This window comes from Homarus americanus, unplaced genomic scaffold (genome assembly GCF_018991925.1).
Source record: "Homarus americanus isolate GMGI-L3 unplaced genomic scaffold, GMGI_Hamer_2.0 scaffold45562, whole genome shotgun sequence".
Classification (NCBI taxonomy): Eukaryota; Metazoa; Arthropoda; class Malacostraca; order Decapoda; family Nephropidae; genus Homarus; species Homarus americanus.
In genome coordinates, this window is record NW_024744839.1 from 12,760,586 (window position 1) to 12,785,464 (window position 24,879).

The window sequence follows — 24,879 nt, forward strand, 5'->3', positions numbered from 1 at the left end:
GTGTGGTCATGCCCTGTGAGCTTAAGGTCTGGAGATCAGTTTTCATAAGGAAACTTAATTCTCAAGTTGGTGGAGAAGCGGCAGAATTCTTGAAGACAGATATAGATGTAAGGGCGGCGGATTCTACCACTGAACCACCGAGGCCACCATTAAGGGCGGGGACACTCTGCCACCATTAAAGGCGGGGATTTTCTTCCTCCCTTATATTCTTATTTCATACTTCATTCTCTGTCTTAGTTCCTTCAATTGTTCTGTCTAAATAGTTAATTTCATAGTTCCTTCAACACCTCAGACCTTTGGTAGCATGGCGAGGGTTAGACACATGGGTACTGCAATTCTGGTATCAAGCCTTGGACGAAATAAAGGTGGATACTGAGGTGAAATGATACCCCTAACATACTCTAAGAAGTGGTTTAATAATGAAATTAAAGTAGGGAAAGAATGTCATTAACATACAACTACGAGGTTCAACTCCTCAGCTTTTTACTCATCTGCAGTTCAAATTGAATACTGTACTCTGGCTTCTTACAACATTACTCTGGAAGTGTCAAGGAGGGTTGATCCGATACGATACGAAGTCTTTAGTTAAGAGGTGAAAGAAGATTATTAGGAGTTGAAGGAAAAGTGGTGAAACTGAAATACAGTAGGAGTAGAAAGAATCTGGGCTCAACCAGATTGCTTCATCTTTCTTATTGGTGTTTTGTCTTTGTTCTGCTCCCTTGGGTCGTCAGACCTTTGTATTAATATTGGTTTATTTATATAATGCTGCTTATTATTATTATTTTCTATTTATTGTTTGAGTTAGTGAGCCCGCCCAGGTCCTTGTGTAACTGGGAGGGTAGTCACATTTTTTTTTTTCTAAGGTGTTAGTTAAGTGTTAGTTGTGTTAGTCTAAAGGTACACTGTATGGAGAGGCCTGCCAGGTTCTTAGTGGAGCTGGTAGGTCACTCTCATCTTTTATTCTCTCTATTAATGTTTTATGTGTATATGTGTATATTGGGGCAGGAGGTGGTTCAATTACTTCTTCCTGGCTGATGTAGCTGGGAGGGTAATCACATTATTGTTATTATTATATATTTTTTCCGATGGAGTTAGTGAGCCCGCCCAGGCCCTTGTGTAGCTGGGAGGGTAGTCACATTATTTTTTTTTATTTTTTTTTTTTGCTAAGATGTTAGTTAAATGTTAAATGTTAGTTATGTTAGTCTAAAGGTACACTGTATGGAGAGGCCTGCCAGGTTCTTAGTGGAGCTGGTAGGTCACGCTCATCTTTTATTCTCTCTATTAATGTTTTATGTGTATATTGGGGCAGGAGATGGTTCAGTTACTTTCTTCCTGGCTGATTTAAACCAACTGTGTTCTTGGAATTCTTCGTTGTCTATATTATTTATCCAATTTTGATATGTTTCTGTGTTAAGTTCAGTCACTTTTTTCCAAATATTTGCAGCTTTGTTGTGTATTTCTACATTGATTGCTAGGAGGTTTGCTCTCTTGTGTAGCTGTTCATTATTGATGTGGTCTGTATATTTTATGTTATATATAAATCTGAGGGCTATATTTTGTACTGTTTGTAACCTTTTAATGCACGTTTTACTAAGGGTGTTCAATGGGATGGGTGGGTAGTCCATAATTGATTTGACAAGGGCAATATAAATCTTTCTTTTGTTATTAATGCTAAGGTTCTTAAAGCGTTTTATTTCTGATAATCTTATTCTTGCCTGTCGTTCTTTTATCTTTTAAGTATGTTATATATCCTCTTTTTGTTAGTTTTAATCCAAGCATCCTACTTCAGTGTCGTATGGGTATAGTTCCTGGTCGACTATTACTGGACTTGTTTTAATCTTGGCTATTGGTATTATCTTGAATTTGTTCTTATTTGTCCTGATTTTCCATTTTTTCTCAAGTCATTTATGTTTTTTATCGCTCTTACCGTGTAGAGTGCCATAAATTGAGTTGATTTTCCTGGGTATGATACTATTTGAGTAATATCATCAGCAAACATTACATATTCGCTAAAGGGGGTAGGTTGAGGTGTGTCTGAAGTATAAATTGTATATAGTGTTGGAGAAAGGCATCCTCCTTGAGGTACTCCACTCTCAAGATTAAACATAGTTCCCAAAAAGTTTCCAATTTGAATTTGTGCTCTCCTATCATCTAAATAGTTACACAATATTCTTAGCAAGTATTCGTTAAGTCCCAGTTTTAATATTTTATATTTCAAGCCTAAATGCCAAACTTTATCAAAAGCCTTAGAAACATCCCTTAAAATTATATTGATCTGGTTACCCTTGCTTTTTTCTATTGCAATTATTTCCGTTATTGTAGCTATTGCAGTTAGGGTATTTCTATTGGGCATAAATCCATGTTGTCTGTTGTTAGTTTTCCCATGTTGTGTTAAAAAGGCTATAAGTCTTGAATTTAATATTTTTTCCAATAGTTTCCCGGTAATTTCTAATAAAGATATTGGCCTGTAGTTTAATATTTCCTTATTGTCCTTACCCTCCTTAGGAATAAATATCATTTTAGCATATTTTAGTTTGTCTGGAAAGTAACCAGTTATTAAGCATGCGTTATAAATGTTTAATAGTGTATTTAAAATGTTTTCAGGTAGATTCATGATCATATTTCGTGTAATACCTGTGAGCCCAGAGGTTTTTCCTTAAATTTCCTCAGACAGTGCATCATTTCTCCCATGGTTATTATTTGATTGTTAGGTAATAAGTTATAGTCTATATATTGCCTTGGGGTGATTCTATGTATTTGTCTTCCCATTTCTTCTTCTATCCTTTCTTCGTGTTCACTATCAAAATCTTCATTTTCCTCATCTGATATTTTAAAAACTTTTACCCATTCCCTTTTGAATGCTGACTCTTGTTCATTTTCCTCGTGCAATTTTGTTCCATTTTGGTCTTTAATGTATGGTGTTTTTTGCTTGTTGTGCCCCATCATCTTGTTTATGGAAGTCCAAAATGTTTTTGTGTCTTTAGTCATGTCAGCCGCCATTATAATATCATTCCATTTTTTATTGTTTGCTTCCTTACATGCGTCTCTTAATTTTATCTGTAGTGCTATCTGTGTCGTATATAGCCATCTGTTACTGCCGTGTCTTTCCATATACCTGTTTATTTCATTGTAATAGGTCTGGATTAATTTAACTTCTTCTGGTAGTCTGTTGTTGGGTAATGTTCTAAAGTGTGAAGTAGGAGTGTGTTTGGTTATAGATGTTTTTATTGCTGAGTGCAGTCTGTCCATTTCTGAGTCTATATCTTCTGTTGTTTTCCTTGTAGGTTAATCGAGTGGTGATTACTTAAGTCGTCTTTGAAGCTGTCCCAGTCTGTTTTACTCATTTTCAGTCTCTTTTTTATTGGTATCTGTATGGGGCTTGTTGACAGTGTTAGTATAATTGGCAGATGGTCACTGCCTGTAAGAGGTCCCTGTATTATATGGTAATTGAAAAAGGCTTTGTTGTTGGTAAAAATTTTGTCTGGTGTCGATTGTGTATTGTGATTTCTCCAGGTTGGAAAGTTAGGACCCAGATGATTGATTTTCCCTAAATTTATTAATTGATTAAGGGCGTTTCCCACGACGTTATTATTTGTATTGTCAAAAATCCTATGTCTGGCGTTAAAGTCTCCTAAGATGTACATCGGATGACTATTGTTAGCCAATTTTAATAGGTCTTCTATAGGTAAGTAGGGTCGTCTCGGTGGGAGATAAGTAGTAGCAATAATTACGTCTCCTTGAGTTGTATTTATTTTTATTGCTAGAAATTCATCCTGGAAGTCATCAATTAGTTTAAATTTTAAGTTTCTTTTAACCGCTATCGCTACTCCGTCATTTTTCTCGCCCGATTTATTTCTTTGGTTTACATAATAGTTAAAGAGTTTTATGTTGTTGTTTTCTGTCTCACCGTGACTGTTTATTAGTATAATGTCAGGGTCAATTTCTTGATATATATTACTTAGGTTAATTCTCTCGGTCTTCCAGTTTCTTACGTTGTGTTGTATTATTCTTAAAGTTCTTACTGTTTGTCTATTGTCCATTATTTCTTATACTTGGATTGTGACTGTTGAAGTGGAGACCTATCATCCTGTTTCCCGCTTCTGACTCTTCTAAACTCTGACGGGTCTACTATTTTAAAGTCTTTGGTCGTAATCTTTAGTTTGTCCGTAGTAATTAGTGACCAGACATAATCTTCACTTAGGGATTTTTCTTGATATGTCCACTTGTATATCCCTCCTTCACAGTTTTTTACTATTGTCCCTCCTGTTGGTCTCGATGTTGGGATTCCATGTTTTGTTGTAGTGATAACTTTTAATCCAATATCTTCAGCAGATTCAGGTTGTATATTGTGATCAGTTTCCATCTTATCTTCTCTCCTCCTACTCCTTTGTCTTATAGTCTGTCCTTTTGTTATTTCTATCTTCTCTTTGTCACTTCTAGTCATTTGTCTGGGATCTCTATCAGTCGCTTGTGTTCCTTGTGTATCAGCTGTTGCTCCTTGCTCAAACCTTTGTTTGTCTAGCTGTAGTCTTTCTCTCAGTTCGCTTGCATATGTTGCCTGAAATAGTTTTTCGGATTGTGGATTCTCTGGAAATATCATCTCTGGTAGGTTATTCAATTTAAACATTTTCCTTAATTCCTCATTGTATGATCCGGGTGCAATGATATTGTGCAAATGTGCATGGATCATACTAATCATTACCTTATCATGTATTGCCTCACTTAGGTTTAATATGGTGGATTCTGGTCTATGAGCCTCTTGGACCGCTCTCTTTGCTATTTCGACGTATGTCGTATCCTTCTTGTCTTGTTCCTTTTTCCTTGTTTCTTGTTCCTTGTACTTTATCATGTGTTTTTTTATTGGGCATGCCATTGCTAACGTCCTGCAGTACTATTTTTTTTTAAGCTTTTGTGCCGAAGCACCTCCAGTGGTGCACTCCTCACAGCTGTGTGGGATTGTGTGTGGCCATTGGGGGTCGAAGAAAAAGAGGCCGAGCTCATAGTGACGATTGTTATCGTGCGGTCACTCCACTGTGCGGGGGTTGTCTTTGGTAAAACACAGAAGGGTCTCCAATAACCTTTACATGTAAAAATGGCAGTTAACCTAAGAATAAAGGTAAAAGACAAAAATAAACCCGTTGATAGATCAAGTGTGATTACCCTAGCACATTTTGAGGTAGATGTGCCTTTCAGTAGGGTGTTCAACCACAACGAGCGATTTAAAGTCATCTGCCGCAATGGAAACGATGCAGACGAAGGCAAAACAAATCTTTGCCAGGAATGGACTTAGTGTGGTCATGCCCCGTGAGCTTAAGGCCTGGAGATCAGTTTTCATAAGGAAACTTAATTCTCAAGTTGGTGGAGAAGCGGCAGAATTCTTGAAGACAGATATAGATGTAAGGGCGGCGGATTCTACCACTGAACCACCGAGGCCACCATTAAGGGCGGGGACACTCTGCCACCATTAAAGGCGGGGATTTTCTTCCTCCCTTATATTCTTATTTCATACTTCATTCTCTGTCTTAGTTCCTTCAATTGTTCTGTCTAAATAGTTAATTTCATAGTTCCTTCAACACCTCAGACCTTTGGTAGCATGGCGAGGGTTAGACACATGGGAACTGCAATTCTGGTATCAAGCCTTGGACGAAATAAAGGTGGATACTGAGGTGAAATGATACCCCTAACATACTCTAAGAAGTGGTTTAATAATGAAATTAAAGTAGGGAAAGAATGTCATTAACATACAACTACGAGGTTCAACTCCTCAGCTTTTTACTCATCTGCAGTTCAAATTGAATACTGTACTCTGGCTTCTTACAACATTACTCTGGAAGTGTCAAGGAGGGTTGATCCTCCTTCCCGCTCCTGTTTATATACCCGTGAGTTGCCAGAGGTGGCTACTCACTCAATGACAGAAATTACATACATACCAACTGTTACACATTCAAGGATGACCCTCAGTTGACACTGCCATGATCGTAATGACGACTAGCCTGTTAAAACCTAATGATTCATATTACACTTACACGTCCACAAAACCTTCTGAGTCCCCCAGTGGAAACGTCCTCCGTTATCTCTGTTTCTTTGACGTCATCAGATGTCGTAGTTTTGTGTTGACCGAGTTTGTAAACTCTTTCTTCTACCGAGACCTTGTAACCCTTTTTCACCTATGAATATCAGAGACCCTGATAATCATAGTAAAATTGTTGTAGGGAGGTTAACTATGGAATTCATTAATTTTCCTGAAGGGAACATTTAGACCTGCTCTTCGTGTTTGTAGTAAGGCGCTGCATGTTTAGACTTGCTCACCCGGGATTGCCATCCAATCTTTTGTGATCAATTTAATTCTTGCCTTTGATAGCTCAGTCAGAGCAGTGTTTGTAAAAAGAATATTAGGGAATGAAACTGAGTTCGTAGTCTCAGTTTCAAACGTCAGGGTGTACAGTAACGTAATGCAGTGAAATGGTTAAGTAGGTGGAATCTGTGACCTGGTGTGGGTGAGAGTGCGCCGGGCATTTCAAACCGTCAGTAAGCCGCCACGATCCTCACTCCACAGGTAGGTCATTCCACTCCGTGTTGTACTCGCCATTTTAAGTGATTTGACCTAATTGATAGTTTGATTGTGCAAGTGTTACAGTAACGTATTTTTTTACTTCCTTAACGTCCCTTTGAAACGTTGGTGTTCGTTATCAACCGTCAGTAAGCCGCCACAATCCTCACTCCACAGGTCCCGCCAGAGCCTAGGCTGTCTATAGCGTGGATGACGCATCCACGAGTCTGGGGAGATGTCTGAAGACCAGTAGAATCGGTTCTCTCCGGGAATCCCGACAGTCAGAAGCTCCACTACCACCTATGGGCCAGTCTCCCCCTAACGCTCTGCCCACATGGTGACCCCGGACCATCAGGCCCCACAAACAAATACCAGCCCCCATCAGTGGTGGGTGAGTCCATGGCTCAGTAGGGCTACTTGGGTGGTTGTGTTATTCCACGGACATCATCGGAGTCTGTTGGAAGGTGCCATGTGGTGATAAGACTCCCATGGTGGCCGCTTGAGTATTACTCCTGGGGTGTTGAGTGTTGTACTGGCAATTGCCACTGGTTTTAATGGTGCTAAGGTGCTGTGAGAGTTTATGTGTGTTATTGTGTGTGTACACCCAGTCGTGGTGTAAGTAAATTGAGCCTGAGGGCTAGTACAAGGAGTTCCTATTTTGTGCATATAACCATTTTTTGTCTTTAATAAACTTTTGTATTTGTATGTTGGGTCTATTATTCACCTACAGTATTCCCGTTGTTCTTTCCTATTGCTTGATACTATAATTACATGTACCCATGGGCCTACCTCTCGCGTCACGCTACCACAGGTCAGAGTATTAACGTAAAAGTTGTTATAAGAGTTCCAAGCTCTTATAACATGATCACAAAAACCAGATACCAAAGCTTCATTACAGAAAAGGACACCAAAGTATGCAGCAAAATTTAAAAAAAATAGAAGATTCAAAAACCTGAATACACAAAACAAACTAAAACTGTATTCGGCACTAATGAAATCAATAATAAGCTACCGGCCTCTACCAAACAAAGCATTCATTTACACAAGAATAAAGAAACTACAAACAATACAAAATAAATATCTGCGACTTTTATATAAAAAAGATATGAACAAAGGATAACAAACGAAGAACTGCATGGGATAGCCAACATCGAGGCAGTAACTGTAGACATAAAAAACAATGCTGAAAGAACGTGGGAACAAGGAGAAGAGTTAGAGTTAGTCGTAACTAACTGGCTTGATAATGAAATGTAAAGGAGAGTTAGACAACACTCATGGTTCAGATCCAGCAGAGGATTAAACAACCCAGCACCAATACCAAGATACAACTAACAACCTCAAAGTAATACAACAACAAAATAAAACAAAACATCTCATAGAATGAATAGCCAATTAAAACACTGCCAATACAAATGTCAACCTTTTCAGTTAAAATAAAGAGATAGGACCACCTCCTTGTGAACCGAAGTAGCAAGTTGGATCCTACACCACTTCCTTGCAAAAGCCTTTTTCGATTTTTAATAAAAACTTAATTCCTAAAAAAACGAAAAAGAAAAGAGAGAGTGACTATTGAACACGATCCTTGGCCTTGCAAACTCTTCCTGCTGTTTTTCCTCCCACCTATAAAGCAAAAGATACGATGCTCAGCCAACTCCATAAAGAACCTGGCCAGAGGTCGTCACCTCATCCGTGAAATACTGGCTACTGCAATGATGAAACATGATCTAGAGAAAAGTCAAAGGACTAAGAGCATGAACTTATATAAGTAGTACAAAAGATCAACAAAGAAATTTAAAATACAGCATATCTGGTTGAGCCCGTTTACGTTAACTCTCCTACTTTCCTTCACTCATTAACCGTCTTATAAAACCCTTCCCCTCCCACACCCTCAAATAACTCCAAAGTACTTCCAACCCCACAACGAGCAACAGCTCTTCATCCTTATCTACAGGCATCAAGTCAAGTCAAGCACAGTCGTGGGTCGGTTCCTCAAAGGTCTAGGGAAGTCAAGAGGATTTTTGCTGTGAGGAGACACACAAGGTGACGCTCTATCACTTACGTTATGTCGACATCCTCCTCTCTACCTCCTTTCTACCAGGGGAGGAATACCGAAAATTGGCTCCCGGTGAAAGGGGGGGAGGGGGGAGTAGAAGGTGTGGGAGAATGAAGCCTTCAGCCCTCCTGATTTTTTCTTTAAAAAACAAATGAAAAGTTTCCTTACTGGGGTGGTGTTGGAAGGTCAGCTGTGCATCACACTGTGCCTTACATGTAAGGCTCGGTTGCGCTGGTCTGTGTAAGGCAGAAACTAAAGTTGGCTGGAGGAAAAACAGTGCTCAGGAAAGGGACATATAACGAAGGAAATTGTTATGCCATAACTAAGCAGCTTGAATTACGTAAAAGATGAATATAATAATGAGGGCACATATGGCACAACAAAAAACAAATTGGCAACTCGGAACAACTTAGTCCTTAATATTTATCACTTAAAATTTAATAATACTTTGTAGTGGACGTCTCCCCTACAACTACGTATCGCATTCCGACGCGCTGTCGTCTCCTAGCAATCAAGCGAGAGCTGACGCCAGATGGTACGGTTGCCTAGCAACGAAACTAGTCACCGGCAACTTTCTGGGTTTTTCCAACATGATTCATAGAGGACTGGCGGCTGCTGCTGGGTATATAAGCTCTGTCTCTCCATTGAGATTCATTCTGCCCATCTTCCTGAACAAGCAACACCTCCTCCAGCAAGCTCCACGCTGTCAGCATTTATTCAACCAGGAGGCCAGCAACAGGCAACATCTTCTCTAACGAAGCTCCTTCACATCTACCTCCTACAACACGCTACCCACCGAATGCTTCTACTGAGCAGCCCCTCACCACACGGCATCTCCAGCACCAGACTGTCTATCATATAACTTATATATTATACAAGAAAACCACATTAGAGTTTCCTTCCATCCTGAGTGCTAGACAACATTAATATCTCGATACCCCTACAACTTCAATACACGACAAACAATATTAAATGCGAAAGTTACAAACACAAATAAGGACAAAATTGTGCTTCATGGGTTCAATAACAGCCCTCTTACTTTATCACACCAATTCAGGAGTGAAGGTTTGGATTTATACACGTCAAAAAAGTTAAATAAAATTTAATAATAAAAGTTTACCATAATAAGTGTGCAGGTTACATCATGAACGGATAAATTAAATCAAGAGAATAAAGAGGAAACATAATCCTTCATAACCCACAAATATATGCACAGTAAATAAACTATAAACTGCTTAACAACGCTATTATTGATTGCACTTTACACAAAATAAATAATAATAGAGCAGCAATGGATAGATAATACTCAACTAAACCATATTTGAAAAGGTATCCACCACTGACAAAATCCCTTATCCTGGGGGACTACAAGCCTAACGGCCTTAATATAAAATAACTCCCACATTAAGCTGCAAAAATAGCTAAACATTCCGAACAATTTTTAGGTATCAAGTACCAGCCCTGCTCACACATAATTATACAAAATATTTTACATACAAAAATTAATGGAAAAGGAACCTAAAAAAGATTTCACTATGCACCAACACAACGCACCACTGTGCATTACGCCAGGCAAAACAAAATGAATGATTGAAGCTACTTACTGGTAGTTCTGGCCAACCTCCTCGAGATATTCAGTGATGGATGAACTATCTGCAAGTTGAGCTGAAAGACGAAGAAACATTTTGAGATTTCATAACGACACCATTTACTGATTCAAGACAAAGGGTTAGGTTAGGTTAGGTTGCATGTTCATGTGTTAGGTTCGGCAGGATGAAAGAAGGAAGCATAAGTAGGCTGGAAGATGTACAAATAGACATACTTACTGAAGTACACAGAGGCAGGCTGACAGAACACAGATGCAGGCATAGCAGAAGTACAGACAGACAGACTGATAGACAGACAGACAGAGGTACACTTAGACAGGCTGGCAGACGTACATATAAGCAGGCTGATAGATGTACACAAATACAAGCAGAGGAAGATACGTGTGTGTACAGTAACTACACATTTACTTCATTTGCTAACCAGAGCATCTAAGTTATCCAGCACCAAAACCACTGAATGACCTGCTAACGGCCCGATAACGAGCTCGCCACACCTGTCCAAATGGCCTGGGAGTGAAACAAACCAGTTTTCTTATATACACAAATCAAGTAGGAAAACTTTGGTACAATACAGCTCCACCTGTGAAAATAATACGTCCTTTGGGGCGGGGGGGTAAGTGTGTCTCTATATCGTTCTATAATTTGCATTATCGTATTTTCTTTTAAGATTATGTCTTTATTTACTTTCCAACCTCAAAAAATTACTCTGTAGAATTATGATATAAATGTTGGGTGCTAGAATATGGTGCAGTGGAGGTGATTTAGGTACACGATTGACGTCATAAGAAGTGTCACTCACACCTCATTAGCCCTCAAACATACAGTCACTCACACACCTGTTTATCCCTACACCTGAGGGCTCACACACATGTCACACCAGTCATTTTTATATATGAGGTATATGAGAGATACGGCTGGTTCATGAACAAATAACAACACCGACCTACTGCTGGTTCATGAATTGATAACATCTACTACTGGTTCATGAACAACTGACAACACCTACTGCTGGTTCATGAACAACTGATAACACTTACTACTGCGTAATAAAAGGGACGTTCACAAACGCCTATGCCCATGAGAGATAATAAAAGGGACTCCCACACATGCCCACGCCCACAACAGCGGGACAGTCGACCGTTAAGAGAACTGACCGGGAAGTTTGTAGCCCCTTCAGACCAGATGACCCAATTCGTCACCTTCTCATGGAAAAACAAACGTAGGCCTGCATCAGAAAAAATGAGGCCAGGAGAATTCTTGAAGAAACGGGCTCTGATTGGACACTCAGAATGTGCTCTCGGCAGCTGGTGAGCAGTGTTGGAAATACAGGCAGCTAGCATGGGGCAGTGCCTAAATTAGACCTGTGGAGGCCCATGGGCAGCCTCTTTGTGGAGGCCCCCCTCATTATAACTACCCAAGAGGGTGGGGTGGCGAGTGAAGCGAGCCTAAACATCTGGGAGTTCCGGGGGGCGCTGTAAGCCCCCCGGGAAAATTTTTAAATTTGAACACTTCTTTGGAGAATTTTGAAGCAGTTATATTGAGGAAATTAAAACATTGAGAAATTTTTAATTAACTGTATATTTATTGATAGTGTACAAATTCCCAACACACACACACACACACACACACAAAAGTGAGACATGACTGGAGTCATTCATGTGGTTTCAAGTCGACCAGCCCTGATATAGCTACTACAGCACATGTCAAAAATTTTCAAGAGACTTCACAGAAAAGAATATATTATTAGTTATGACAGAGAGAGAGATGATTCTTTGCATTATTAATCAGATAAACCTCTACTCAAATAATGGTTCTGTCCAAGAATGTATGTATAGGATTCTTTAAGTCCAAGGTCAGATAAATTCAGAATAAGTATTAACTCGACTATAAATAAAATTGAAGTTTTGCATCCAATAGTAAAACATTTGCAAGACATGATTTCGGAAATGACAACTGACAAGATCATTCATCACTGAGCGGCGACGACTTCACTTAACAAGCACACATGACAATTCTCTCTCTCATTTCACATCTGCAAGACATGTTTATGACTACTCGTGGGAAGTTCACAAATCATGGGCGACACAAGTCTCCTCTTTAATGGACAGACACATGACAACCGATGTGCAGATACTACACGACCCAACCCCCTCAGACCGACTGTCAACAAACACAGCGCCCTGATGGCATTCGTAATGGAAGTGATAATGAAAAAAAATATTTTATTTGTTTTTTTTAATCTCAATTTCGTTATTTCATGTAGTTCATTTTTAATCAATATATGTTTGTGGAATTCTAAATATATTATTAGCAACACAAGCAATGGCATTCATTAAAAATATACTGTTCATAGGAAAACTAGGTAGGCCTATTCATGAATTTCAAGGAGTAGCTAGCCTAATTTCTATCACGCTTCTTGCTGAACATAGTTTTACGTGATGGAATAGATAAACATGAATTTTAAAGAAAGAAAATAAAAATGATCCAAATGAATAAAAAAATAAATAAAATATTGTAATATGTGGAGGCCCCTGGGCAGCTGCCCACTTTGCCCACTCTTGAATCCGGCCCTGGCATGAGGAGTGATATAGAGTGGCGGTTTCTGGAAGGGCCTGGGTGGGTCGTATTGAGGCGTGGTAACGTATATTTAATGTTCTTTTTTTAGTCGTACGGGTGTATAGTGAGTTCCCTCCCCCACCCCTCCCCGCACGATATCTTTGCTGAATAAATTTAACTTGGAAAATATCTCTTCCATTTCCCTTCCTAAATAATACTGTACATTAACCTAAAAAGGGGTTCCCCAGTAACAGATGAATGGATAGAAAGGAAATACATGGTCAAGTAAACCACCTTTAAGGCGTTTATTGTAAGGCGTTTCAGAATAGTTAATGTGTTAGCTATTCTGTCTGAGCAGACACTGCTGCTGACTCCTGCGCATGACACTTTCAGAGGGAGACGCAAACGTCTTGATCAGGCGTTAGCGTTTGCAGAGGGCAAAGGCGTCCGAATTGCTTACCGACTGGCCCACTGGCTTATTGACCCATCAGCAATATGCCCGAACTCCCGATAGGCCAGTCCGTCACTGGGTGACGATGTGTCATAAACCATGATTAGCTATAATTAAACCTTTGTAATTACTTTTAGAATATTTTCATTTTACATAAGTTGATTTAGTCACTTGTAGTTTTCATTTATAAATTGTACATTTTATAAGAATATTATCTAAGGCAAAATATTTTTTCAGATACTGTGATGTCACATCTCAAGACCAAGTGTAACTAAGTAGAAGTTCACAAGGTAAAGCAGAGATAAAAAGTTCTCCTGTGAGGAATGTGGCAAACAGTTTTGTTTAAAGTCTACTCTTCAGACACATTTACTTGTACACAATGGTGTGAAGGAGTTTGAATGTGAGGAATGTGAGAAATATTTGTCATCTAAGAGTACTCTCAATGTACTGTGCACATCATTGTCATCCTTAGAATCCCTTTAATTCATATTACGCTACATAACATTCAAATCCACCGCGCTTGCAGAATCTCAGAAAACGGGAAACGTTGATAAAGGATAACGCACCTACTGAATATTGATGTTTGTTTTATATGAATTGTACCAAGGTACGGTCATATATTATTAAGTGTATATACTCATAGCGTTAAGGAGAACTCAAGGTATCTATAAGGTGGTTGGGAAAGTCCAATCGATATGGACTAGTGTACTATAAGGGCTAAGTGTAGATAGTGTGTGAAGGTCGTTCTATTTACGTCTGTAAACGATTAGTGAACATAGCTACCGCAGGTAGCAGATGAAAATATAATAGAACATTGGTTTGGAAAAAGGATAAATGTATCAGACCTATGTATGGGCCAGTCGGCCTCATGCAGTATCCCACTTTCTTATGTGAAGTGTTGGAAGTGATCCAGAAACTGTACTTCAAAGGAAACATCTTGTATGCATTGGTGTGAACGTAATACACCTCGTTATCCTGTGTGACGTATACCCACGAACTATATAGTGATCAGAGAATCTTATGACTGTGTTCAACGAGTGCAATGTGTGAGGGGAGGATCCCTAATTACAGTTTTAAGTGAAGTGGATATACCCACACCATGAACATTCGACGTGCTGCTTTTGCCCAAAGTTAGCGTCCCTTGTGCCCGGGCCACAGTGTTGAGTTAATGATATCGCCCAATTAATTTCCCCGAGAACGGTCAAACCAGAGCCTGACTTTGGTGTGTAATTTAGGATTAAGATATATAATTATAAGCCATAAATTCGCAATAAATAGGAAAATGGAGATGTGAGAACCATAAGAATTCAATGTGAAAATAAAAATTGGAAACTCTAGACCTACCTCAGGGGAAAGAGCGAAGCGTCAGGTCTTATTCGTACCGCCTTCTTCAACCAAACAGGTCAGTGCCCTACATCGTGCTCCATCCAACCCTAAAAAGACTTATTTAGCAGCATTTTACATCTTAAAACCTTGCCTGATGTTATAAAGTGAAGTAGTAATGTATTAGTGTGGGGTGATTGTAAGAGCGGCGGCACAACACGTTGCTTCTATTGCAAGAGCGGTGGCTCTACCACTACTTCTCACTACTGAACCACCGAGGCCACCCTTATCTTACTTCTCTCTGTCTTATTTTCTTCAATTGTTCTGTCTACATATTTTAGTTCATGGTTACTTCATAACCTCAGTTCTTTGGTAGCATGGCGAGGGCAGGCACATGGGTACTGTAATTCTGGTATCAGGGTCACTTGGACAAAATAACGGTGGATACTGAGGTGAAATGAATACCCCAAATATACTCCAAGAAATGGTTCATTAATATGAAATCAAAGTAGGGAAAAAGATATCATGAACATACAACTCCAAAGTGCAACTCCTCGGCTTTACTCAACTACAATTCACTTAGATACTGTACTATTACTTCTCACAAACTTGCTGGTGGTACATTACATTACATACAGTTACAAGGATCAATTCCTTTGCTTCTCTTAACTGCCATTCCAAATGGAAACTTTTACTTCTCATACATTACTGGTGTTACATGGCATTACATTACATTACCAGACGAACTTACATCTGATACCTTCACTAGACTGTTGTTAGTACATATGAGGATGCACTCACAACACAACACGTTATTACTGAAACCAACAAGTTATACATGGGTTCACTACCCAACATGGGATAATTATATTCCAGAATTATCCCTACTCAAATACAACAAACACTCTGGACCATATAACTTCCAGGAGTGTCCCAGGGTAGGACACTCAACAATTGACGATCGCTGTTATGATCAGTGGTAGTCGGACCCGTGGTGACAGTCTGGAGTCCAGCCCCACGAGGCAGACTTGCAGTTTTAATCATGTCGAATCAGATACATCGGCTACTACAGCTAACTGTTAGGTATCCACCGACTCCGAACAGTCGGTGGGGTGTTCAAATAACCCACACACAGGATCTGAGAACAAATGTGGAGAAGCGTCACGGGAAGGCATGGTGATGACTCAATCACAACAATCTTTCGTCTGGCAACGACAGGCGACATTTACGTTACTAGTAATTCTTACACTGAGTAAATGACAATTCCACTGCTACAACATGAACACTGATACTCACAAAATTGATTAAGTCAAACTGAATGGCTATATCGGCGGGGAACACTCTTACATACCTGAGAACAAATGTGGAGAAGTGTCACGGGAAGGACGTCTCCCTCCACACTCAAGGTTTTTATACCCGTGAGTTGCCAGACGTGGCTACTTACGCAATGACAAAAATCACATACAAATCAACTGCTACACATTCAAAGATGATCCTCAGTTGACAAAGGTCTGGCGAATTACTTAAGTTGATTTACATAAACTAATTCAAGATTGAGCTTGCCAGTAGAAAGTGGAATATACGTATTGACAACTGTGTTCACAAGGCGGAACTTACTGAGAGGGAGCCTTGGTGTAAAACGTGTTTCTCCCTAGGGATGATTTGCGGACGTGAAGTATAATAAGAATCACCAAGTTTAAAACAGACCAGCAGTCAATGTGACCATGACATGATAATGGCCCATCAGGCATTATTCTTATTCGTACCGCCCTCTTCAACCAAACAGGTACCACGCGTTCTGAGCGTCTTCTGCGCGTCGGCCATGACCACACTGTGAGGGCCACCCCATGTGAGGTGTGACTGTACACCTTTATGTTCCTCCATTGTGAACCTGTGGATCCCCTGCATATCACCACCCAGGAATAGGAGCACATAATAGTATGTTTGAGAAGATTCGCGGTCGCCACTTGGAGTGACCTAGAACACCAGGCGTGGAAACAATACTGGTATAGTTACTTGGGAAGTAACCCCTCTCTACTCATCAAGAGTAGTGTGTGAACGAGGTACCTGGTATGTGTACCTAGAAATACCGAGGAGTTCCATACTTGTAGGTGTGGAGTGCTCCCAGGATGTGGTACTATGATGTAAGATGTGGTGTTGTAATGTAACATGTGGTGCTATGCTCTAACTGGTGGAGCAGTCTGTTGCGTTTGGCGTTATGGTAAAAAGGAATGACCGAGGTAAGGAGGTCAGTGATTATTATGAAGAATGAGTAGGTTAATGATACTGATTTGATGTAAGACGTGTATTGAGGTGAAGTGTAGTGAAAAGAATAGTTGTTTTTCTGAGGAAGGCCAACTCTTCTTGTATTTTGACGGGATGCAATATGTTTTATAAGGAATAAATTAGTTAAAACTTGCTTGATGTTTCACCCTTCTTCCCACTATCGATTTGGTCAATGAAAAACCCAACCCAATGCCTAGCTTACTCTGCCCGCTACCTAACGAGCTAAATACTGTCCAGGGGGGGAGTCTGGTGGCAGCGACCTTAAAATTAAGAATAGAGTTATCCCCTTAGAATTAGTGACCCCAGATTTTGGCAGTATACCCAGTACTTGCCGACAGTATGTAACAGAGAGAAAGTACATGCCCAGTACTTGCAACAGTGCATAACAGAGATCCAGTGCTTGCCAAGAGTGCCTAACAGAGAGAAAGTGCTTGCCAACAGTGCCTACAGAGACGTGACCGACCACCCAAGCAGCTAACGAGCCGATCAGTGGCGAAGAGAATAAAAGTAAATACAATTTAAAGTGAAGAGTTGCAGAAGGATCACTGTGAGCTCCAAGAACGGTTGAAGAAATGGCTGCTGAGATTCAATGTCACAAAGTGTAAGAGGTTGCACCTGGGGCGTACCAACTGCAAGGAGGTGTACGTCCCAAAGGGACGAAGAAACTGCACTATTTGAGACTGAATGTGAGAAGGACCTTGGTGTGTATCTTGACAATGAGCTGAAGTTCTCAGGCCATTGCGAGAAGAAGGTAAATCAGGCAAATAAATTATTGGGTCTTATAAGATGGTCGTTCAGATATCTAGACGGTCCGTCCCTCGTAACGATCTTCATGAGCGAAGTGCTTCCCCATCTGGGGTACTGACAGCCCCGTCTGGTCCCCGAGATATACTAGGGACTCAATTGATTGAAAATGTACATAGTAGAGCCACAAGTCTGGGGCCCGCACTACGGCCCCTCAGCGACCCTGAAAGATTGGAGCTCCTGAACTTGCCTAGCGTATACTACAGACGGGCAAGGGGTGACCTAATTGAGGTGTATAAGCATCTCAAGGGGCACTACTCACTCGAGTTTCCTTACCTGGAGCTGGCGGAGGCACGCCCCAAAAGAGGTCACAGCTCAAAGTTGAAGAAGCCGCAGGTCCAGAAAATTGTGAGGGGTAACTTTTTCGGAGTGAGAGTTGAAATCTTGGAACAATTTGCCAGAAAGTGTTGTTACGGTGTGGGGTTTCGTGATGTTGTCTCACACTCAGGATGGGTTGGAGAAAGGAAACTCACAATGTGCTCTCTGTATATATATTGTATTGGATGTACAGTGCAGCTTAGTGCTGGGAAGTTGCAGCGTGGTTACAAGCGTGGAGTAGAGAGCTGGTTGGTGAGGCGCGTGCTCAGAGGAGGTGTTGCGTGCTGCGTGGCTGTAGATAGAAGAAGAAGAAGGGGCAGGTCACGGCGAGGTGAGGTCTTATATAGCGGGGGTAGGCGTGGCTTGATAGTTGACCTCCGCTTTGTTAGGCGGTGCTAGTGGCCGACCTTAGACCACGAGGCGTTGGCTGGGGAATTCGAAAAGGGATCGGCTAGTCAGCGACAAACGGCAGTTGTAGTTGTATCCACTACAACGGCACCAAGAATGAGCGCTTTCAAGACCAGACTTAACCAACATTGGAGCAGGTTCAGATACATTTACCAACCGGTGCATGTCCAGTATTTGCCAATATTGCGTAACAGAGACGTGGCCGATCGCCTAAGCGGCAAACGACCCGCTCAGTGGTGAAGAGGATAAAAGTAAGTACTAGCAAGTCCTGGCCTCATGTCCTACCCCATAACAGATTTGGGAAGGTTTTATGCTATTGTTACACTCTTTTCCTGGATTAACTCTGGATAATAAAATTCCTAATAAATAAAAAACTAAATTATTGACATCCGGAACAGCTAGTAAGCTGATAAATGCTGAAAATAACAAATAAATTTAAGCTTCCTGGTTACATGATCGAGTTAGTAATGGACGTCGCTTATAGACCAAAACAAAGACGAGGACAATACTCTATTTGACAATTTATTAGTTTATTTGTTATTCTGGCAGTTAGTCACTTATTTTATTAATTAATTACCACCATAACTGTCCCGTGTTAGTACAGGAGGAACAGTAATTGGTAAAAAAACACTAAATAATACCTCACGTTTTTTGTCAAGTTGTGGGACTCGAACCCAGGACAACAGCTGAACGCCTTGCAATATTGCTAAAAGATATTAACATTTATAACATAAATATACAATATAAAACTACTTCATATTTCTTTTATCGTAGGAAAGTTAATTTATCATAATATAAATCATTAAATTAGTTTATTAACACCACTAAGACCATTACGGCATGTTGGTGATCAAGAACCAAAACAATTGTAAACAAACACGAGTGACGCAGAACTTCTTCCTATTATTATGGCTAATTATCACCTTATTAGTGATTGGATAATGACTAATTCAGGTATGTGTGTTGAATATAATACCAATAACATATTTTATAGAGTTTAAATAAGGAATGAGTTGTTTAATGGTTATAATGACTTGTTATGTGTTGGTCCGAGATGATATTGACATCGGTGCTGAAAATTTTTTCCTTCATATCCGTCGGAAATGAGTGGTCGAGTTATCATCCTTCCTCCATACAACCTAACCAACCAAAGAAAACTAACCTATGTAAGTATGTATGTGCGTATGTATGTATGTATGTATGTATATGTATGTCCTTGTTAAGGTAATAACTAGACACAGTACAGTAAGTAACACAAAGTTGATCACATCATACAGTAAATTTGCATTGTCACACCGTTCACTTTTAGCAAGTAAAAAATATATTTTTCTAGTGTATTTGTGTGTGTTTAGAACGAATATGACCTTCATTTTTGGCGGAAATTAGCTGGGTTATTTTAGCGATTTTTTTTCGTTTTACTTTTTCCAAAAAAAAGTGGCTCAGCGACTAAAAAATACAAAAAAAAAACACTAGAAAAACCAAAGCCTAACCTAACCTAACCTAACTGACTCTCACCATATGATGGAAACACCTATTTCTTACCTTATTGGCCTGGTTCTTGTTCGTTGTTGCATTCTGGGATTCTTACCCAACGCCACATATGTTGGTCTTTGCGATATTTACATTCCGTCTTGCTCTTAGTACACTTTACTGAGGCTGGAAGAACACCATGCGATCGAAAAAATGCTATAGTTTATACGTTTTTTTCCAAAAACTCGCAATCAGCTCCATATACTTTAAGTGACATCCATCGCAGACTTCCATGGTCAGAAGTGAACTTGAATTTCAAAATATGAGAGACCCAAAATAAAACTCGATTTTGATTGGGCCAAATATACTCTGAATTAGCAAAAACGCTTTTGATTGGCCATGTGACGTGTATGGGTACGCATGCGCGTCATGATTTATGAAGGAGATGCGAGAGACACGCAGTGTTGGGTGAGAGGCAGACGATAATGGCGGGAAATAATGAAGAAAATAGACATTTATTTTGAAAAGCTATCTCCGTTATTATACATTTCCGCCGGTAATGTAATAGATGAAAATTATCTTATAATTAGACGTCTTATTCGAATACGATAATAGATTAGTGGTAGGAATGAACGGTGTGTAAACACAATAATACCCATCATACTTTAGTTTATCTTTATTTACCGTATATTATATACTGATATATTTTATATATGTATATACTGGTATATTTTTTACTAAGTTTTACTTTTATCCTCTTCACCACAAATCGGCTCATTAGCCGCTTGGGTGATCGGTCACGTCTCTGTTACTTTTTCTTTTCTTTTATCCTATTCACCAAATGATCAACTCGTTAGCCGCTTGGGCGACCGGTCACATCTCTGTCACGCACTGTTGGCAAGTACTGGGCATGCACCGGCTCCTGAATGTACCTGAACGTGCTCCAGTGTTGGTCAAGTTTGGTCTTGAAAGAGCTCACACTCGGTGCCGTCACAACACTTTTTGGTAGATTGTTCCAAGAATTCACAACTCTTATTCTGAAAAAGTTTGCCCTCACAGTTTTCTAGACTTGCGGCTTCATCAATCTTGAGCTGTGACCCCTTGTGGGGCGAGCGTCCGCCAGGTCCAAGTAAGGACACTTGACTGAGTAGTGCCCCTTGAGATGCTTATGCACCTCAATTAGGTCTCCCCTTGCCCGTCTGTAGTGTAAGCTAGGCAAGTTCAGGCGCTCCATTCTCTCAGGGTAGCTGAGGTGCCGAAGTGCAGGCACCAGTCTGGTGGCCCTCCTTTGAACATTTTCAACCAACTGACAGTCCCTAGCATATCTCGGGGACCAGACGGGGTCACAGTACTCCAGATGGGGAAGCACTTCACTCTTGAAGATCGTTACAAGGGACGGACCGTCTAGATATCTGAACGACCTTCTTATATGACCCAATAATTTATTTGCCTGGTTTACCTTCTTCTCGCAATGGCCCGAGAACTTCAACTCATTGTCAACATACACACCTAGGTCCTTCTCACATTCAGTCTCAAATTGTGCAGTTTCTTCATCCCGTTGGGACATATGATACGCCTCCTTACCGTTGATACACCTCTGGTGCATCCTCTTACACTTTGTGACATTGAATCTCAGCAGCCATTTCTTCGATCATTCATGGAGCCCACAGAGGTCCTTCTGCAGCTCTTCACAGTCCGTTTGGTTCTTGATTTCCCGAAATAACTTGGCGTCATCGGCAAACATTTGTATGGAGGAGTGTGCAACGTCAGGCATGTCATTTATGAAACAAACAAACAACAGCGGGCCCAATACACTGCCCTGTGGTACCCCGCTTGTGACAGGTACAGATGATGATTTCATGCCATTAATCACCACACACTGCTTGCGGTCATGTAGAAAGTCTTCTATCCACTCTAGGACATTTCCCCAAATTCCGTACTCTTTTAGTTTGATTTTCAGCCTTTCGTGGGGTACACTGTCGAAAGCCTTGGCAAAATCTAGTTAAATATTGTCGATATTACCACCCTGTTCCAGAATATGGGTCCAAATATCCAATACCTTGAGCAATTGTGTTAAGCGGGAGCGCCCCGGCATAAAACCGTGTTGGCAATCCCTTACAAGGTTGTTTCGTAATAGATGTTCCATTGCGGCATCTCTGATAATACTCTCAAGTACTTTACATATTATGCTGGTCAGGCTTACCGGTCTATAGTTGTTCGTGGAGTGACGATCACCCTTCTTGAAGATAGGACTCACAAAAGCCACTTTCCATTCACTGGGACCTTTTGTTCATCCAGGCATTTACAAAACAGAATCTTCAGGGGCTTGGCAAGCTCGTTGTGCAAGTCTCTTAGCACTCTAGGATGCACCATATCAGGGCTGGGACTCTTATGGACCTTTAGCTTTGACAGTTTATTCCTAATACCTTATTCTGTGAACACAATGTGGGTCAGTGCTGTGTCGAACCTTCTGTCCTCAAACGCAGGAAGGTTAATCCTCTCTCTTGAACACCGAGGAAAAGAAGCTGTTCAATGCCTGAGCTTTATGCTGGTCAGAATCTGCGTAACTACCATCTTCAACCCTCAGGTCTGATACTCCTATTCGCGTTTTAAATTTCGACTTTGCATTGCGGTAAAACGCCTTTGGGTTTGACTTGACCTCGCTTGCAACCAGCCTCTGGAACTCCTTTTCAGCCCTTCTACACTCTATCTTTGCTTGGTTTCTGGCTCTTGCATACATCCTCCTGTCCTGCTCATCGTTTGACCCAACCCACCTCTTGAATTTCTGGGCTTTCTTCTTAATTCTGTCAACCGCCGCTTGGTTCATTTGTAGGGATCCCCTCGTATTCCTAGAGGCACTGGGTTTTCTCAGGTATATATTTATTGATCAAATGGGTCACTTTACTAGTTATGATATTCAGCGTAGTGTCTGCATTCTTGTGCTTTAATGAGCCAGGCCAGTTGATACCCCACATCTCTTTCCTCATCCCGTTGTAATTTCCCTTGTAATATTTGCACCTTGGCCTGGCCTTATCCTGAACTAGGTAACAGTAAATCTGTATGACAACACTATATGGTGACTGGTGCCAACTTGGGCAAGGTGTTCCAGTTTGGCCACCATACCCTCCTTGTTTGTTATGATGAGGTCTAGTGGCTTGGATGTTTGCTCCCCTCTGTAATGTGTTGGGTCTCTAATATGTTGGAACAGAAAATTATCTCTCAGAGTTTCTACAAAAGGAATAGCAGGGTTATTCAAGTCATTTGGGGTGAACTCGTTTCTCCAGTCGATGTCGCCATAGTTAAAGTCCCCCATGATAAGGAGGTGGCTAGGGTTGAGCATCGCTGCATTGTCTATTGAGGCTCTTAAGTTTCTTTGATTTAGTGGGTCACAGTTTCGGGATCTGTAGATACACCCGACGATAAGTAAGTCCCCTCCCTTTAATATAATTTTACACCACTTGGACGCTTCAAAAACATCCACTCCCTGTACCCTCGCCTGGCTGGCTATAAGGTCTTGCCTAGCATAGATAACCACACCCCTCTTGCAAGTTTCTTGATAAAGGTTTGTAAATGAGTCATATCCAGCAATACTGAACTCACATTCCTCTGGGTCAATTCTCCTGTTCTTGTACAACAGTTTGATAACTCCCACAATATCTGGTTGGTATACTTTCGGTAGTGTTTGAAACTCCTCTCTCTTATCAAGAAACATGTCAGTATTAGTTTACATGACATTCAAGCCAGAATTTTTTCTCGTAACGTCTCTGCTCCTAGTAGTAACCCTCCCCCCCCCCATTCTCAGAAGCTGCATATATTGTATATATATGTATATACTGTACTGTACTGGTATATTGTATATACAGTCAACCCTCACTTTACGTGGTTAATGTAACCTACAGGGTGCCGCGGAAGTGAGGAACGCGTAAAGTGAATAACATAACAAATGGGATTAATTGAAATAGAGTCGGGGCCGACCCCCAAACTCCACTTTTTGACGACACACAACTTTGTTGTAGTAAAAATATTATCTTAACTTGATGATGGTATGCACAAACAATTAATAATTAAGAGAAATATCAATAATATTAGGTTTTCTAACACTTACATTAGTAGAAAAGATGGCTGGGCACACGGGGATGGGCAGTTGGTTCCGAGGCAGAGGGCAGATTATTGGCCCTCACCTGTATCACTTGTATCAATTGTATCACTATCCACCATATAGGCTTGCAGGGCCTCTTTGTCAAACCCCTCAAAGTCCATATAAGTCCATATCTTCACTATAATTATCACTATCACTGACTTGGGCCGGCTGTGGTGGGTGGCGGGTGAAGAACTCGGAAATGTTTTGATGACTGGGCGACCTTGTGTGCACCTTGCTCGCGCAGCTTACACAACATGGCGGATGGCGGGAGGTTTGAATCCAAAAATGGCGCGGCTCGCCAGCTGCTCTCCGCATAAAGGGGTACACACACCGCGGAATGTGAGCATTCCTGTTTCGGCAGGGTACCGTGGAAACGCGGAATGTGGGACCACGTAAAGCAAGGGTTGACTGTATCTATATACTGGTTTAATATATATATGTGTGTACAGTAATACACCTATTTACGCGGTTTCGCTTTACGCGATTCTACATTTACGCGGTACCTCGCCAGAACCGGAATTTCATTTTACACGGTGCATCTACTCATATGCGCAGGAAGCGGCGCGGGCAGGATGCACACAAGGTCGCCCTGTCATCAAAACACTACTGAGTTCTTCACCCGCCACCCACCACAGCCGGCCCAAGTCAGTGATAGTGAGGATATGGACTTATATAGACTTTGAGGGGTTTGACAAAGAGGCTCTGCAAGCCTCTGTGGTGGATAGTGATACAATTGATACAAGTGATACAGGTGAGGGCCAATAATCTGCCCTCTACCTCGGAACCAACCCCCCATCCCCATGTGCCCAGCCATCTTTTCTACTAATGTAAGTGTTAAAAAACCTAATATAATTTATATTTATCTTAATTATTAATTGTGTGTGCATACCATCATAAAATTAAGATGTTATT